The sequence below is a fragment of the Uloborus diversus genome, chromosome 5 (genome assembly GCF_026930045.1).
Source record: "Uloborus diversus isolate 005 chromosome 5, Udiv.v.3.1, whole genome shotgun sequence".
Taxonomy (NCBI): domain Eukaryota; kingdom Metazoa; phylum Arthropoda; class Arachnida; order Araneae; family Uloboridae; genus Uloborus; species Uloborus diversus.
In genome coordinates this window covers 138,138,368-138,156,744 of record NC_072735.1, presented here as the reverse complement: position 1 = coordinate 138,156,744, position 18,377 = coordinate 138,138,368, and the positions used below count along the sequence as shown (strand labels likewise).

General features: G+C 34.8%; 2 protein-coding genes across 2 annotated transcripts in view; one reads left to right on the top strand and one right to left on the bottom strand.

The window, feature by feature from the left end:
* The window catches only part of LOC129223163 (N-acetylgalactosamine kinase-like), a 105,868-nt gene that overhangs the window by 14,381 nt on the left and 73,110 nt on the right, over positions 1 to 18,377 (bottom strand). The gene's annotated exons all lie outside the window — the stretch shown is intronic.
* Positions 1 to 18,377, top strand: part of LOC129221976 (uncharacterized) — a 98,293-nt gene that overhangs the window by 76,057 nt on the left and 3,859 nt on the right. The gene's annotated exons all lie outside the window — the stretch shown is intronic.

Below are 18,377 nucleotides of genomic sequence, written 5' to 3'. Positions count from 1 at the left end.
AGTAATGCTACGTTCTGGTTGAAATTTGGAATATATATGAATCCATACGTAAACAGGCTTTGGTTCAATTTTGACGCTCCAAGAGGTGTTGATTTTTTTTTTTTTTTTTTGCGAATAAAAATATTTTTATTAATGCAACAATAAGAAAGATAAATCGTAATATATTGTCGTCTGCGTATTTCTCGTGATTTTAATTGTATGGAAATGATCGGAAATATTATCTCAATGATTTAAAATTTTTAACTGTTGCCATCCTATGTTTGTTAATAAATAAAATATTTGTAATTAATTCAAGCAAGGCTTTTAAAATAACTTTCAATTTTCGCTCTTTGCTTTCTTTTACAATAATTCAGACACTGGGATAGTCGTCAAGTTTTTGCATGTGTAATTTTGTTTTTGTTAGGAATATTGCTTCCTCGTCAAGCATGGGGAGGGATCAGAAAAAGGAAAAATATAGAAGAAAGTTTCGTGATGGCCACAACATACTAATTTTTAAATGGGATTTTTATGTAATCTCACTTTAGAAATTGCAAGTATTGAATAATTTGATTTTCAAATTGAATTTCTAACGTTGTATGCATCTTAGATTTAGAATAAAATGCAACGCGAAAATTTCATAAAAAGGAATTAATATTTCAATCTCCCTGTTTAGAAGTTTTCCCCCCTTCCCATGAGGGGGGATTTGAAAATATGAATAAATAAGTAAGCCGGAGTAGGAGTTGGCCTTTCTTTCGATTTTTCTTCCGACTCCTTCATTTTTCTTCCGACTCCGCAGCCCTGTTGGTAACTCGCGGTAAATATCGCTCAGTCCTTTCAAAAGCTTCAGATCTCAAAAATTTACTATTTTGAGTTATGCCTTTTTTTGAACTTCTACGAATGCGTAGCATATCTCTGTAAGATCTGCATTTCTATAACTTAATATTTAGCCGTTAGAGAGCAAAAGTGTAGTTTTTCCATTTTCAAGTATTTTCGGAATGTTCTTTTCAAGAATTTCACATCTGGGGTTGTGCTTGATCCACAATTAGGCGTGAAACATATGTGTCGTTTTGTGAAAGATGATATTATTTATTGCAAAAAGAGTATTGCGCCAAAAAAAGAGCATTTTTAATTCTTATTTTTTTAATCAAGAACGCACTATTTGCATTTTTGTCGGTGTTGTACGGAGAACAATTAGTAGCAATCTTTATTAATAATAAAGCTGAAAGTCACTCTCTTTGTCCGGATCTCTGTCTGTCAGGATCTCTGACGCGCATAGCGCATAGACCGTTCGGCCGATTTTCATGAAATTTGGCACAAAGTTAGTTTGTAGCATGAGCATGGGGGTGTGCACCTCGAAGCGATTTTTCGGAAATTCGATGTGGTTCTTTTTCTGTTCCAATTTTAAGAACAAAATTATCATAAGATGGACGAGTAAATTACGAAATTATCATAACTTGGAACCGTAACATGGGCACAAGCCAATTGGCGAGAAAATTCACCATCCATTATTTGTAAATATGCAGGCGAACCAAAAGACTTTTTAATTTTTCTATTACGGGCAAAGCCGTGCGGATACAACTAGTAATGGAATATTTTGAGATACTTCAAATATTAGTATCTTTGAAATTTAGAGCAAGAACGTCATAAATGAAACGCAACTTTTCAAAATTTACACTTTTTACACTTCTCTATGAAAGAGAAGAAACACCAGATTTTCATGAAGACCTTATGCGTAAAGCTCAATCAGTGGCTTGAAATATAGTTTTACTACGTGATATCTTACTTTTAATTTTTAAAACCGCTTTACTGAAAAATCACGTTTTTTGAGGCATGACGTTGTTGAAAGGTGTATGTGTGCAATAGACTCCCCTGTAAAGTGACTGAGGATATTCAAAGGATAAATTACAAAAATATTCTTACAACTATCTGCTCGATCAAAATGAACACTACACACTCAAAATATTATTAAATTCACTTTATTTCATCTTACCTTGCAAGCGATAAAAGCACCGAAGCAAAATCATCCTATAGTTTTATTTCCCTTAGTGTCTCCACCAAAAAAAAAAAAAAAAACAAATTAGTAGTTTGAGCAATGACGCGGAGTCGGAGGAAAAAATAACCCACTTCAACTCCTTTACCCCATAATCAGGGCCGCAGAGAGCCAAGGCGGGCCCCTTGTCAGTTATGTTGCAGGCCCCCCTCCCGCCCAAAAAGGAAAAAAAAAAAGAAAAAAAAGGGGGGAAGGAGGAAAAGAAAAGGGGGGAAAAAGGAAAAAAATCAAAGCTGCTTGCTAAAAAAACAATTAACTCTATTTTAAGTGCCACAACAGTAAATTCCAAAAGAGTAAATTTTACTTAATCTTTACGTTTTCTCCTATACGGAGTCCCTAACCCCCTCCCGCCTTTTTCTTTCTTCCTTTCTTTTGCGTCAGTGTTACCGCCCCCCCCCCCCTTGAAGCCCGGGCCCCTACTGGAATTTTAAAACCTCCAACTCCTCCTTTGCTCCAAAATGAATCCGTCTAAAGGGCTCCGACTCCGTCCGTAGTCCTGAATGTATAAGTACACTATAATTGTGTCATTCGCAAAATATCTTGACTATGAAAAAGTTTTCCTCTTTGAAGTCACGCGTTACTATTAATGCGTGACAATCCAGCGAAAAAGCATCGAAGATCATTGTACATAATTAGAATAAAGCTCTCATAATAACGGTAAAAGTATACATATTTTTACGGTAATCTTGGGTTCATCGACATTGAAAACAATGTGTCGGCGTTAGAAGAAACATCAACCTTCAAACATTGAAGGTGAAAACATCGATGTTTTAACGAAAGCGTCGATGTTTAGAAAATATCGACATCGATACCGCATCACTAATTTCTAAAACATAAATGTATTTTATAACAAGTAATTTTTAAAATCATATTGATATTCTATTTTCATCTTACGCACTAACAGCTGAACACTTTAAAGCGATAAATTGTTCATTTACAATTAAAGGGCTCTGGGCATGAATATTATATGCTACTGATGTGAATTTTTCAGTAGGCCAATTTCTAACTCATAAAAATTATTTATAGCATTTTTCAAAGGTATTGCACATTCTATATTCTGCAATACTAAAACCAGATATGTTTTTCTCCAAATGATATAATCCATTGTCATTTTATTTCTATCTTAGTTGTAAGAAACAAAAATTTTGATCGAAAAGTCACTCCTTGTGACTTGTCACATTTCTGCCCCGAGCCCTTCAATAGTTTTATTTGCAATAAAATATGGTTAAAGAGTTTTATCAACTCAAAAGTTCAGAACATAATTATGATTTGTAGTGCAAATGTAATTGCATAGTAGAATCTTCAACAGTGGCATATAGACGGGATAGGTCATGGGGATCATGATCCCCCCTCCCCTCCCTAAACCGTCGACAATAGCCGTTCACATTGTGTTAAAACACTTTATGAATAAAATGTAAACGATTTCAGCAGTCTTTTCAATTCATTCATTATTTTTAAAAATAAATATTTGAAATACTTCATGGTTTCATCACTTATGACATTTATTTGTAAAGTTTATGCCCTATTAGGGCCTTATTCTGGGCCGATTTGATGCTTTTTATCGACACCTAAGTAGTTGCAGAAAATTTTCATTCCCAAAACCGCAGGTTTGTTCAGGAGAGGGGGGCATTCTTCAGCATGACCCCCCCCCCCTAAAATGATAGTCTGTATCCGTCCCTGATTTTTAAGCATGTTTAAAAACATTTGCAATACTGATTACACTGTAAGATCAAACTGTGAGGATGTTTCACAAAAACATTGGGTTCCAATTAAAAAATCTTCTTCACCGTTGAATAAACTATAACGGCGTCATTTGTTTACTGAGTTCCACATGCAAATTAAAAGTCGAGTTAATCGAAAAATTCAAAATAAGAGTTAAGTTGGAGTGAGTAGCTTTGTTCTTCAATTCATAAAACTCTATCGTTGGATTTTCCCCATTGGTGAAATAAAACAGCACAGTTCTTCAGTTGAATCCACTACTACTCGTCTATCTATGAATGTGAAAATGGCTGTATGTGTGTGTAAGTTTGTTTGTTTGTCTGTCTGTTCCTTATGCAAATCCACAGTTTGCGCCGAATCTTTGCCAAAACTGATACAGAGATCTTTTAAGGCTCAGGAATTCACATAGGCTCAATTTTTGTAATATAAATCCTCTTAACGTCGAATCTTTGCTAAATTTGGCACAAAAGCCCTTTCAGGAATTCACATAGGGGGTTTTCGCCAGAAAATCTGGGAAAAGGAATATTTACGTCTATTTATAACTGATTGAATTTTTGCAATTAAAAAAAAATCTAAAGAAGTCGAAATTTAAATTTTGAGTCATGAAATTGTTCTTTTCTACACGTCGACAAAAAATGTTAACTATTTTTATTTTCTTTCACTTAAATCTGAATGTTGAACATGCGTCATTTGACACAACTTTTATTTTCGAGGTAGACCGTGCAACGCAGCTAGTTGGCAATAAAGAAAAGAGAGAGAGAGAAAGAAAGTGGTGACCAAATTTGACCTTTTATTTGGATAGGTTGATGAATTCATCCAATTACATGATCAGTTATTTCCAAATTCAATTAACCATATTATGTCATTATGACCCACATAATGTGGTTGCCCCTACCATAGCTCACTTGATTTATTCGTCTAGTTGCACGAATTCAGATAACATGAATTTCGGTAATCATTCTGAACGCAGCTGTTGCTGTCACAGTGCGATCAATATTATGATATAATACACACTTTAATAGCGCGTCATTCCACAGTATTTCGGGTTGAAATGGTATGGTACCAGTGGTTCTCTACTTTTTTCATTACTGAGGACTACTTGGTACACTTTCAAATCCTAAAGATAGCAATAAACAATTGAAGGGCTCGGGGCTAGAATGTGATGTGCTACACATGTGAATTTTTCAGTTGGCCAATTTCCAACTCTTGAAAATATTTGTAGAATTTTTCATAGGTATTATACTTTCTATATTCTGCAATACTAAAACCAGATGTGTTTTTCTCCAAATGACCTAATCCATTGTCATTTTTATTTCAATTTTAATTATGAGAAACAAAAATGTTGATTGAAAAGGACTCCTTTTCAATCAACATTGTGGCTTGTCACATTTCTGCCCCGAGCCCTTCAATTATACTAGGTGAAATGAGATTAATTTAAAAGTTTTCTTTAAATTTAATTACAAATATAAAAATGATATAGATTGATTTTAAATGAACAAATTACCAACGTTTTAATGCACAATAATTACAACTTACTGCAGACACGTGTTGTGGTGTTACAAGGAACCCCTTTTTCAATGCAAAGAAGGGGGTTCCTTGTAACACCACAACACGACACCAGGACCCAGCTTTTGGATGAAGAGACATTCGAGGAAAAGATGGACTTCTGAATTCCATTCTTTCCTCGTATTGTATTGATGAATAAATTTCCTCCATTTCATTGAATATGAAAATTTTTTAGAGGACTTTTCTTCCAAAACCTCACACTTCTTTGCATTGAAAAGGGGTTCCTTGTAGCCCCGAAACCCACCTCTGCAGTTATTTGCAATTTTTGTGCATTGAAACGTTGGTAATTCATTCATTTAGTTTTCAAGCACAAAGGTTAAATTCGTTATAGATTGATTTTCACTAGCTGTTCGCGGACCCATGAAAATTGCTCATGAACCACAGGTTGAGAATTACAGCCATTCGTGACGCTAAATCTCGAAATATTTATATTTTTTCAATGCATTAATAAATCACGGTTAAAAATAATAGAAACTTCGCTCCCATCGTAAGCTTGTGTAGTCATTTTTCTTTAGTACAGTTCTGACACAAAATATTGAAACAAGTTATATCTTTTTAATAGCAAGAAATGTGTTCCTTTTTTCATCATATAGTCTGCTGTGACTATAGCGGTTTGCTATGTATTTTGGTTAAAAAAAGAATTTCGAAAAATAAGATGCTAAGCAGAATTTTTTCCCCCCAAATATTATTTGAGCAATACACTGCTCATATTTCGTCCATTTCAATCACACGAGTGAACATTAAGCGCTTAATGCGCATTATAAATTTAAAAAATGTCGAAAAGAAGTTTTGTCTAAAATTGATCTTTTTCGACGTTCATTGTTCTTTTTTGAAAGATTAAACTGTCCGTTCCTTTGCAACTAAAGGCAGAAACTTTTCTGACGTTTCGTGTGAAGCTATCCGACATCAGAAAGAATTGCCTTGCGTTTTCAAAATTAACACATGCCATTTAGGTACTAGTATTAAATAGAGGTCTTTAACATAGATACAAGAATTCAATTTATGAGATGGATTAAATCCATTAGAATCCACTTTCTATCTTCATCAGCTTCTGTTTTCCTATCGATACCAGTTGGACAGTTGGGAAAAGTTTCTGAATTGCTATTGAAAATTTTTTCAATAAAACGATTTTTTGATTAAAATTATATGATGTGAAAGTAGAATTTTTACGTAACTAAAAATAAATTGTCCTAATATGCAATTAAAAATCTTAATTTCTTCAAAAACCTTAATTTCCTTGTGAAAAAAAAATTTTTTTTTCGTTTCTTCTTTCTTTCTTAATTCACTTTTAAACGAGCTGATGTGTGCATCACATGACTTCCTTTTACTCCAATTTAATGTCATTTTCTCACTACTGGCAGTGTTAATGCTCTCTAAATATCAACAACAGTGGCCAAATTGAAACCAGATTTTAAAAACAAAATTTTAATTAAAAATAAAATTGTTTTTAAATCTCCCAATTTGTCGTCAAGTTGGCGACAAAACTTGGCGACCAAAAGACTGGCGATCCACACCACTTGAGTTTACATCGAAATTAACAATGATTTCCCCCCAAAAAGGGGCAAAAGACCCTCTTTGGAGTTTCCGAATGCAACCAAAAAAGAAGGTGCATAATTAGACCCCACTAGGAGTCTACGTACCAAATTTCAACTTTCTAGGACATTCTGTTCTTGAGACATACGCACATACATACGTACATACAGACGTCACGAGATAACTCGTTTTAATTAACTCGGGGATCGTCAAAATGGATATTTCGGTGTCTGTACGTTCCTAGGCATATATCCACGTGTGGTTGGGTTGAAAAAAAAACTGAACATTCATTCGGGGGCGAGCAAAATGGAAATTAAGGCCGATTTTTGAGTGAAAAATTTTTTTCACGACACAATACATACTTCCTTTTTTGTAAAAGGAAGTAAAAAATGTACCTCCACCGTCGGTATGCTTATAATTTTACGCTTATATTACTTAACCATTCTTTCATCACTTTCTCTTTTTCGCGTAATCGAAGAAGCCTTATGTCGAGTGTTGACTTGACAGTAATTACTTATTGAAGATGAATAAAGGATATCTTTTACATTATCTCTTATTAAGAAGGTTGTGTAACTACTGCATATTTTACTGTGATAACAGAAATAGTGCAGACCCAAACAATAAAACGACAGTGGATTTGTGAATTATGAATCAAGAAAACAACTTGTAGTAACTCTATTCAATTCTAATTCAGATTGCTTCTTTCTACGATCAAAATTTTTTAATGGTTTTCCTTTTACTTATCTCGCAGCTTATTGTTTCCTTGAATCTGATTTCCTCTTAATGCCCATTATTAATTCTATTTTAGTGTGTGTGTGTGTGTGTTTTAAACTTATATTTCGATTTATACTTTTCATGCATTTCAAGTACGTGAGTAATTTTGTAAGTGAGTAGTGTGTGTTGCTACAACAAGTTTTTATCAAAATCAGCCAAAGCTTATAAATACTTTATATTGAAGTCCCGATTGCAAATGTTATTAGGGTTGATGCTCTTTTGTTGATTTGTGGTAACTATTTTGTTCGATAACATATTTCACTGATTACGTAGTATTTTGACAGCAGATATTTTTGATTAATCACGATTGCTTATTGTTCTCATTTGACCATTTTTGAGGTCCGTGCCTTTTTCAACTTGAACCAGAAGCCTCTGCAGCACCACCGCCCACCGTCCTCTGCAGGCGGCGCGGCGCAGCTGCTCCGGTCCTGAGCTATTCGCTTCTCCTGGTCGGAGGCATCCATGTCCTACACACACGCACACACATACACACACGCCTACGTGCATACACACAGGTCTACGCACACACACAAGCCTACACACTTACACACAACTATGCACACGTAACCGCCCAGGAAGAGAAGCAGGCTTGGGGGGGGGGGCAGGAGCTGTTTCTAGAAACAATAACTCCAATGAGTAGGGTCCTGTCTCAGTTCGTGATTGCGAAAAACATAATTTGAATTCAAAATTTCAGAATTCAAATTCCTTTTTTTTTTCTTTTTGTTTTGTTTTGGGGAGAGGCTATGTTTTCCCCTACAATTTTAATAAAATCGGTTGATTAGCCTTCAAACAGCTAAAAATGAATGCATTGTCATCAGTAATCAGTTACAATTGGATAATTGTCCTAAAAAGAGACAACTAGCGCAAAGATTCGCTGTGAGTTTTTTAAATACCAAAAATTTTTATTTTATGAAATGAAAAGCTTATGCAATTAAAGCAAAAATTGACAAAAATATAACGACAAATAGCTACATGAAGGTTACAGTGGAGCCCCTTCATGAGCTACCTGATTCATCAGTGCAGAAATGTCATCACTGCAAAGTGTACTTTTCTCAAAGAATCACGGCCCCTCAGCCATCGTTCATATATTAACACAAAGAATATTTAATCATTTTCAAACATTTATCTATGCTTTTGCATTATCTTTGAAAATATCAATTGATATCAGTGACTTTCTTTTGATTATATCATATTAAATGAAATCAAATATTTTACTTATTTTACACAACTACGACCTACGGAGTAAGAACACAACTAGAGCGCGCGTTTGAGTATTTTTTAGCTGTAAGGATGAAAGTAGTTTCGACCACTATACCAAGGGTACTCACCTGGGGGGGGGGGGGGTCATGGCACAGACTGCGCCATTGAAATTTTTAAAGAGAGGATATTTTAAGGGGTATTTCTCTCTTTTTGGGGGGAAGGCTCTTTTTTGGGGATCTTTGCTATATTTGGGGGGATGCGCCCTTGCTCTTAGGAGGGTGGCCATTTCTAACTATACTTATTTCACCTCCAGGGCGGTCATTCCAAGCTCGTCAGCTTGCGAGATCGAGATTTTGCTCACGTGATCGGTTGTGATGTAGAAATGTCGCAAAGTAGTATTCTAATCCACTCGAACTTAACTTGCGGCTAGGTTCGAGTAGATTAGAATACAACTTTGCGGCATTTCTATGTCCTAACCGATCACGTCGGCGAAAATCTCGATCTCGCAAGCTGACGAGCTTGGAATGACCGCCCAGCCCCACTTTCTCCACATGTTAATAACCAGTCTCTTGTCTGCGGATAAAAGATCATACACCAAGGAATGGGAGCTCAGCTCCGGAACTTTTTTTTTCAGTTTTATGTAAATTTTTATATATTATACGTAATTTATGCTATTTACACATGAAAATAAACTCTGAAGACCATTGGGCTCCTGCGCTACTTTCGTTTATCCCCCGTTTCTCCGACGTTTAAAATTTCCTCTCCCCTTTAATATATCAAAAGGTGTGATTGAAACTTAAAATCAGAAGGAGGGGGGGGGGGAGTTTCAAGTCGGCGAAACTGCTGGGACACCGTTCCTATAATCTCTGTTCTCTGTGCTTTCGACTAAGACTATATTCATGTGAATTTTATGACATTCCACAGCTGTTCAAGAAGTTTTATTTCACCCTCGAGAGCGAAGACTGTTATGATTTTTGTTTTAACTTGGAAAAGAAGTTTTACTGCACGCGAGTTTTATCCTAGAAAAGAAATAGCAATCTAAAGCGCAAAACGGGCATTAATTAAAAATATCATGCCTCTTTCAATTTACCGAATCATATCATAGTGAATGACTGAAATACAGTGCGTAGTGCGCACGAGTTTTCACTAACAATCCTCATATTCCGCCATGCGAATCGGCGTGCGAAGGTCACTAAAAAAAACACGTTACTTTTGCTTTTGGTGGCCTCTTCCTATTGACTTCCCGTGATTTCTATTTTTCAAGATAATCAGATTTTCAAAAACAAATCGACTGTATTGTCATTGCTGTGGGGATGGTCCGCTTGGGTAAATTTCGGTTACACGTACGATTTATTCTCCTCTTGCCTTATTAATCACAAAAAAAATTGAAATTTGCAAAATCGACCGTGTTATCACCACTGGAATGTTTTTCTCCATTCAATCGTAAATTTAGAATACTTGCACTTTTTAAACCTTCAAGTTTGCAGGGATGATGTTGCTGCTATACAGATATGCAAAAATGCTAAATCATTGCTTAACTAAAAATAAATGATGAATGCATAAAATACTCCGCCAGCTCAGTTGTTCCATCCGAAGACTGCAGTTTCGTGCTTTTAAGCGCTCTTCAGCCAGGAATAGGAAGTGAACTTAGCTGGAGGCGGAAAACCTCTTAAAGGAGCCAAGAGAGCCAAACAAACTGGTAGAATTAGCACTCCAGACGAGTGACCGCAGCAATGGGGTTCAACTCAATGATGAATGGTTCAAAAATTATTTATCAAATTTAAGACTGCAATTTTACTTCTCTGTTTCATTCATTCGTAATCTATAAATTTGTCCCTATCTTTAAAAGAAACTATTGAACATTGAAACACTTATTTAAATATAAAACAGGGTGTTCGAAAAGTCCTTAACACATTTTAAAAAATCATAGAAAAGCATCAAACTGTCGTATGAATATGCGGTTTGTACAATAGGGCAGGTAAAAAGCAATTAGTAACTGCAATTTTTTTTTTTTTTTTTTTTTTTTGCATTTTTGTCATTTATTGTACTTTAGCTTTTTTCGTACAAGCTTGATTATTTAGTTTCCGCAGAACAAAAAACGTGGAAAAAACGTCGAATCAACGTAATGTGTATTGCTTGATCATTTTATTAAACAGAAAGCAATACGTTTCATTACTAGAGCTCGATGTATTTTTAATTAGTTGCTCGAACCACACCTAAAAGCTACTAAGTTCATCCCGTGTTCTAGCTAGCATGGACTGCGGAAAAATTTGTGCTCTTTGGGTAATTTGTATCCTAAAATCTTCAATGACACACTGACACAAATAAACATAAAAAATATTCGTGAATCTTGCAAATTCAAATGTTCATACAATTAGTTGCTTTTCAGTTTTTTTTTTTTTTTTTTAAATGTGTCGAGAACTTTTCGGACACCCTGTATTTACAAGCGTATAAAATAGTTAACGCAAGCAGTTGCACGGCCAGAATTTACTTTACAGGGGGGGGGGGGGTCAGAGAATCGTAAAAGTCCCTCCATGCACATAAAATAACAGAATTAGAGAGTATCTATGTATCTATCTATCAATGCATGTATGTCACTCTAATTTCCTCCGAAAGGTCAGAAATTTGACGACCGAACCAGGTATTGATAGATTCATAATTTTCCAGACATCATGTTTGGGCAGTTTTCGTTTTTCTTCGACTTTAATTAACGAAGATATTAAAATGTCAATTCTCATGGACGTTTCTATCGTCGGTTATTGGCAGCGGGCGATTTTCCTTCCTCAGATTTTCTTTCCCAAGGCTGCCTCTGCCAAATTGTGGCCTCTTTGTGGCTTATAATTTCTCTCCCTCTTTTCTGCTTGAAGCGGCAGTGCTTCGATCTTTGAATGGTTCGAGTTAATGATTTTAGGTGCGAGCCGGACTGGCAACGGAAGGTTCTACAGATGCGCATACGCTGAAAATTAATGTACTGTTCATTTATTAATGTACCGTTGCAGGTGGCAATAAGGGGCGAATCAACGAAGCAGACCGTCGTAGGCAGTGTGCACCTCTGCTGCATGTTGGATACACGAGCCGCCGTAGGCTGTTAGTTTTAACAAAGTATACGAAAGTTTTTTTTTTGGAACAAAAGTACAATTAATTCATGTTTTAGAGTATGCTGGAGCACCACAAGTTTCCTGAGTCGACGTCCTTCCCTACTTGGGCTTGTACCGATGGCGCCACACATCAGTGTCCGTAAAACTCATTCAACGAAAAATCCATCAATTTTTCTATTTAATATTAGGTGAGAAACCTTCTGACAAGAAGCGTATAACTTAGGCTACACTAAACGAGCCCTCTGATTTCAAACTTGGCCTCGTGCTTGAAGCTGCTGTAGCGCTTTCAGTTCCTCGACCGACACGGGTTGTCATCAGCAAGTATTGCTTTTCACGGAAAAGACAGCGGTAGCAACAAAGTGTCACACGTGCCCCAAGAAAGAATATGGCAGGCGATAGGCAAACTGCCACATTATTTTCTTTTCTTTTTTTTCCTCCTTTACATCTTCCCTTCCGCGAACCTTGCCCGCATCCTTGCAATCCTCCAGCCCCTGCTGGATGAGTGAACATGTTTTGTTCTCTCTGCTCTCTTCCGGAGACTCAGGGATAACGCAGGAGTTGAATTTCAATCACAGAAAAGAGAAGAACTCTTTTCTAGATCTCTCTCGTTGTTGTTCTTACCCATGGCTGTTTCTGACAGGAAGCAAACACAATGACATATGCTTCACTACCATGCATGACAATCTCAACACATTTCCAGTCGCGCTTTCTGAGGTTGGAAGTTGTATTGATCACTTTAAAACATGCTATATTTAATTCTTTACGTAAAAGAATGAAATGATTAATGTACAGCTCATTTTATCCGATATCCAATTAACCGAATGATCCAATTATCCAGATCATTTTCTTTTAAGATGTAGTAAACAAATCCGAAAACAATAAGATCACTGCATGGTTATCAACCTACTCTCTCCTAAGTTTGATGTAAATGTACATTTACTTTCTTAAGAATATCAGTTAGGTATAAAAAATATTTTTTTCAACTCCCCAGTACAGTGAAGAACCTCATTTACGTTACTTGTCCAATTATTCTATTTTTTGTTGTTCGAACTTGAGTTCGTGCCTGTAGGAACGAATAACAGGCGTTCTATCACAGTTTGATTTTGTATTGAAATTTAAATGTATGATGTTTTACTTGTTGATATTTCATTCATTTCTGTTGAAAAAGACTAAAAAGAAGGAAAATTTATTTGTGAATGCACTTGAAGCATTTATTGAGATTTCGTATAGATTGCAAATTTCTTCCTCTTTTCTCTGCTTTACGTAATGTTTTTTTAAGGAAGAAATATTGTAGTATAATCCTAGGAAGTTGTAATCATAGTTTACAAATTTCGTTTCGGCATCTGCAGGGGCGCAGCGTGGGAGGGAGAGAGAGAGAGAGCTCAACAACCCAGAATTTATTGTTGTAGCAATATTAGCCGCACAAGAAGGTCCTGGAAACCATCAGATTATGAGAGAAGGGGATGGTAATGCGAAAAGATCAACAAACATTGGAAGAGAAATAAGGGCATACTAGTGTTTTTTAATAAGTGCATGCTTTACATGCACTTATACGCATGTAAAGCATGCATAAGTGCATGCTTTATGCGTTAACTGGCCAGAAGCTTCCTCATTTGAAACTAGAACTACTCTCCTGGTTTTTACGGCAAATAAAACCTTGTCTAAGTAGTTGGCCACATTACCTTGTAAACTATTACGTAAATAACAAAAAAAGAAAAAGATCCTGTAATTGAAACGACCTTTTAAACAGACCAAATGTGGCATCACTGGATATTGAAGGTTAAAAATGCAACTAAATCAATGGAATAAGTGTTTCAAAAAAAATTGTCTGCAAATGAAAAGTAAAAAAATGACAATAAAAATACTTAGTATCTTTCGTAATGGAGAAAAGGCCATAACCTGATCAATATATATCTTTTGCACGCGGATATTCAAATTTAAATGAATCAAGAGGATGTAGCCAATAATAAAGAAAACTGCCACGAATTCCCAGAATACTAAACAGCATTCTCAGAAGAACTTTGCCATTGATTGCACAGCCACTTTAAACCTCAGATAATAATAAAGAGGCAATTTTTCTAACCTATACTCTTGTCTGCATACAAGGCACGCAACATCCTTTGCATTAATGCCCCTGTTTTAACCTTTAAAAACAAGTCCTGGAGAGGTTTCCTGATCATTGTAACCAGTCTTGCTTTAAAAAATTCGTCCAGTTTAATCTGAGGTGAGTGGTCCGTTGCCCTCTGCCCCATCATCTCTGCAAAGAGTCGGAAATCGAACAGGTTTCCGTTCCTTTTGTTTTCGGCATCTCTCATGATTGCGGATTTGTGGAATGGGTGTTTAATTTTCGTCTTCACTTTTCTTACCGGTGATATTGCGTGCATCATCCACGTAAAACGCTCTGATGAAGTCAGGTTATTTATCTGATCTGCGCGACTTAAGTCTCCGTTCGTGTGATGCTTGTGCGCTTTGAGATTGCACAGCGTTGTAATTATCAATAGCTAGAGTTGACGCGCGTTAGTGAAATATCAAGTTTGGGAACAAAAACATGCTATATTCAATTCTTTACTTGAAAAAAAAAATCAAGTGATATAGCTCCGAATATCCGAAATCCAATTGACAGAATTATCCAATTAACCCTTCCATTTTCTTTTACGATTTGATAAACAAAGCTGAAAACAATATATCGTTATCAACCTACTCTGCTAAATTTGATGTAAATGTGCATTTGCTTTCTTAAAAAACACAGATAAGTTTTAAAAAATATTATTTTTCAACCACTGTACATATCGGTTCCACGTGCAAATTTTGTCAATTCAGGAATAATATTTAGTTCGTTTTTATTAAAAAATAGTTATAGTAGGCTGATGTAATGATTCCTATTTACCTAAGTGTTTTTACTCTTTTAAGTGATCTTATTTTAAGTGATTTCATACTTCATTAATGAATTTGAATAATTTATTCATAATTTGTTTCATCTTTGCATTTATTTGCTTTCAATTTTTAAGGCACAATTTTTCGTAACATTAGGTAATGGAGTATCGATTTCAAAAATTAGTTGACTTGTGTTTCCAGGCAAACATGAAACCTGACGAATATGTTGAGAATATGTTGGTGAAAAGGTCACTAGAAAAGTCGGACCTCTGAATTTTTCGTATAGAACCGAGTCTGAAAATACAACACTAAATATTTCTTCTCCTCTCCCTCCCATTCCCCAACACTATGCCAGAGAGCGTCAAATCGCCACTCTCAATCCATGAGCGGTTCGTACAGGGGGCAAAGAAGGCACCTGCCCCGATCACTTCCAAAAGTAAAAGAGCCTTGGCCCCTCACTTCTCAGAATTAAAAATTAACGTTAAAATGAAAAACTTTTTTTTTTTTTTTTGCAGATAGATTGATTTATTCCTCCAAAATAAAAGCTAAAAATTCCTAATAAATGGACTTTTCTCGGATTATTTCTTAATAAAATTTATGTATATAATGGCTAATTGTTTTCCTTGTTAATTATATGAACTGTGTTGTGTGAATGATTTTTCTCTAGATTATACTTCACGAATGAAAAATAATCTAAAATGATTTGTGCAAACACATGCAATTAAAAATCAACATAAATAAAGCACAAATTGTCCAGAAAGTACAGAAAATAGCTATTTTAAGGCTGCAGAGAATTCTCGGATTATTTCTTAAGAAAGGGACTTTTAATTAAAAATATTTCTGCCCAAAAATAAGCTCTTATTCTCAATCAAAAACTCAAAATTTGAATAAAAAATGAAAGTGAACTAGAGAACCTGAACTTAACATTTTGAAATGCAGTATATGTTAACATTTTACTTTTACGCAGAAAGATAATTGCAGTTATTATTGCCATACGTATTTAACATTGAAAACAAAAAAAAATTACGGCTTTCACATTATGAGCTATTTCCCCATTCATTGTGTGTCTTTAATACCTGGCTGTAGTCAGATACACTTCTACAGCGACTGAGAGGCCACTAAGCAGGATCGAAGTATGTAGTATAAATTCTGACTCTCGGCGGTCCTGCCACAAAGGGAGACGAGGAAAGAAGTACTAATCTGGAAAATTCTACTACTTCATGTTTCACCAACTCAAGAAAATACGTAAATGTGGGGAAAAAAGAAGAAGAAAAAAAAAGTGACAAGAAAATAAACTATCAAGAAATGGGCCTTAACTCAATTACGATGATACACTGATTAGAATTTAATTTTTAAAGATAGGGTTTACTACAATTTTATCTTCAATTGGACAGAAAAATATTGCGGAGCCCATGTCTATGGAGCATGTTTATACCGAAGCTGAACTTCAACGCGATTTCTCTATTCAGTGAAACACAATATTTCTTTGTTTTTATAAAGGAATACTTAAATTCTATAATGGTCAAGTTACTGAACTGTGATTACTGTTCGTAACCGTTAACATTTCAGTTACTGGATTTTGTTCCACACTTCTCATGCTTAACCTTTTAAGCTCGGGGGCAGCCATATCCATTAAAAACAAATTGTTGTCAAGGTTAAAACATATATCGTTCGCTCAGAGCTATGTTCAGATATTTCCTTAGAATCAGTGAGGTATAAATGGCTGCAAAATTGTCAGTTTCGAAGATCCAGAATCGACAGGGTACATTATTTCAACATAAATTCTGAAGAAAAAAGTACTTCTGGTACAAATGCTTTACCACTCCGGATTTAAAGTTAGAACAATCATCATCAGGAAACTAAAAGTTTAAAGTGCAAACTTTGTAAATGTGAAACTTATGATCATATTCTAAATTTTATACTAGTTGAAATAAATCAAGAGTTCAATAGTGTAGATAAATTTATTTTACTTGCGAAATACCGTATTTCATTTCACTAAGGGTAGATTAAATTGGATCAACATTAGATCAACATGGGAAGTTCAACCATTATTCTCATTTTGGCGTAATAAGTTTTGTGTCAAGTGTGTAATAGTTCTTGTATTACGCATTCTCAGTTTCAACTATGATATGATAAATGCTTAGATATCTCTATGTTACACACTTGTAAAATTTATTGCGCCAAAATTAAAATAATGCTTAAACTTCCCAAGTTTATCTGATGTTGATCCAAGTTTATCTACTTTTAGTTAAATGAAATATGGTATTCTCGCAAGTAAAACAAATTTATCTACAATATTGAACTCTTGATTTTATTTCAATTAGTATAAAATTTAGAATATGGCTATGAGTAAAGACACATTCAACAAAGTTTGCACTCTAAACTGAAGTTTTAATAACACTTAAATATAACTCACAGAATATTCAAATGGATCACATAAATATCAATAGATTGATTCATAAAATTTAATAGGAAAACGGACTTTTACGGGAAAAAAGCGATTTGATAATCTGAGGTAGGTGTATTATTTAAATTTAAACTATACATGTATCACAGACGTTTATTACTTAGAAAATTTTTTGAAGAATAGACATTAGTTATTTTTATAGCTTTTTTCGACATTTGTTTGAAAACTGCTTAAGAACACTTCAATATAAACACTAAAGAACTTATCAATTTTTTCTATGCGTAGTCAGAGATAGGTATTTTTTCAGAAAAATTAGGTATTTTGTCAGAAAAATGATTTATGAACTTACATGCAAACATTCGTACCTGCTATTTAAACTGAAAACAATTTCTTGACGTAACACGTATTGAACATTTGACGCTTCTTTGTTGAAGTTATCGACTCGAATGCTATTGGAAATGGCATACTATCTTTTTACCGCCAAATTTACTTCGCCTTAGCCCATAATTCGCCAAATATCCTCTTTGAAAACTTCGTATACTGCATTTTTCAGTTTTATTAAACATTCCACATTTTTGTTGTTATTCATAAACTGGAGAAAAAACACTTAAACGCATCAATTGCATAAAACATGAATCATAAAACATGAATCTCACCCAGCCTTTTTTAACGAATCATGCTTCTTTTTACATTTCAACAACGTATTTAAAAGTTTAAAATATTGCTTTTGAATCCAACGTTGATTTCACAAGGGACTACGTTCATCAAGACAATTTTCAGTCCAGTTGTACTCTCTTCAATATACTTTCTACGAAATGTACTAAAACCTGAAGCTTATATTTAAAAAAAAAAAATCGTTTCGAGACCAGAAGAAATCTTCTCGTTTGTTAGTTGAGTAGTTTAAATTCGCCTCTTCGTTTTCTTTTCTTTTTTTTGGAAACTCATTTCAACTATAGGATTTTTACGATGCTTTAAAATGACCATAAAAGAAAGACTCTGGACCCAATGTTTAAAATCATCAAACCTGATAGCAGTTCACATTAATAAATTTTCACTGAAGTGATGAATTATTCATTAAAAATTGTTGCTCCACATTCTACATTTTTAAGAAACTTTTATTTATTTATCGTATTCACTTTTTATGAAAACGTGGAGCTTTCTTCATGCCTCCAGGTTT